This window comes from Cyprinodon variegatus, unplaced genomic scaffold, assembly GCF_000732505.1.
Source record: "Cyprinodon variegatus isolate N-32 unplaced genomic scaffold, C_variegatus-1.0 Scaffold1039, whole genome shotgun sequence".
In the NCBI taxonomy this organism is placed as follows: Eukaryota; Metazoa; Chordata; class Actinopteri; order Cyprinodontiformes; family Cyprinodontidae; genus Cyprinodon; species Cyprinodon variegatus.
The window spans coordinates 184979-186657 of NW_015151492.1; positions in this window are offsets into that span (position 1 = coordinate 184979).

Below are 1679 nucleotides of genomic sequence, written 5' to 3' on the forward strand. Positions count from 1 at the left end.
GTTCCTTTGAATACTTTTTAGCTGAGAATGAGATGTTTTAAGTTGGACTCCCTCATATATCAATGTTTTAATTGAAATTTTATTGTAAGTGCATATTTGGCTTTTATGTGTGTGTCTTTGTACGTATGTAATGATGTGATGTAATTTTGATGCCTATCTTGGCCAGGTCTCCCTTGCAAAAGAGATTTTTAATCTCAATGGGTATTACCTGGTTAAATAAAGGATAAATAAAAATAAATAAATAAAAAATAAATAAAAAGGTGTCCAATCATGTCCCTGCTGTGGACACCGAGTTATCAGAGGTTCTGGTTCCTGGATCAGCTTCCTACTATAAACCCGAAAATCTTTTCTGACCTGGCCGTGCTTTGGTGGTGCAGCGGTTAGCGACCCATGTACAGAGACCTTCGTCCTCGAGGCGGTGGACCCGGGTTTGAATCCGACCTGCGGCCCTTTGCTGCATGTCTCTCGATCTCATACCTCTTTCCTGTCAGCCTACAGTTGATGAATGGAGCTGTTAGGTTTATGCTTTATGCATCATGTGAATTGTTACTTTGTTAGCCAGATTAGAGAGTAGAAGGCCTTCCTTCACATGGTGGATGTCACTGTGTGTACGGAGGTCATCTAATCAGGACAGCCTTCGTGTCTTTTTAAGATACACAGGATATGGGAACATCTTGGAGCCGGACTGATAGAGGAGAGCTATCTGTAACCCTGAAGCATAGAGGTAAGATGAATACAGGTCAGGGCATCGATGGCGTGTCAGTTTGTGATACGGACAGCTGAGCATCCACCTGATGCAACACATAGACTCATGAGCTATAAGAAGCAGGAGATGACCTTCATCGGGGCTCAACCTTTGCCGGACGCTCGCGGACGTGATGTTTGAGCCCACAGCTGTGCAGCTCTAAGCATTTTCTCTGTCCTGTAACGACTTGATCTGGAATAAACTCTGTTACTTTTTACTCCTGTTTTTATAGTCCTTTTTACATGTTATTACCCTGTTTGAGTTAAGAGTAGTAAATAACTTGCTCCCAGGAAAAGAACCGGTGGGGAAGCCCAAAGGCGCAACATAACTTCCTTATTTAACAAGAGACACTAGTGGCGTAAAAACTCAACAATTCTGATTGAGAGTTTTCATTAACCTATTAAAACTGTAGCATCATTTCTGTCCTTGAAGGTTTTAGTGAAAAATGTTTCTGGTTTGTTTTATCTCGTCGTACGGCGCTTTGGTTTGATATTTGCCTTAAATATGACTTAATTTTAACATATTGGGCATATTTTCTGTCATATAAGAACAATCAGGAATTTATGAATCTACATCCAAACTACCAGGAATTAAATTCTTCATGAGGCCTTAAACTTCTTTCCAGAATCTCACTGAAAACAATTTTGCTGACATTTATTGAAAAAAAACCCAGAGAAAATGAAAACAGCAAAAACATCCCATCATTTAATTGACTTGTAAATCTGACAGAGAAACGATGAACCTTAATAAAACAGAAACTCTGACTTCTTAGAATGGAATAAAAACTCGTTTGGACTGAACATTATTCTAGGTTCCTGTTTTTTATTTCTCAGTTATATAATTATATTAAAATCATTAAACTGATGAAAGCCGATAAAAGCCTCCATCTGTCTGCAGAGCAACAATAAAACAGGACCTGATCAATATAAGTGAT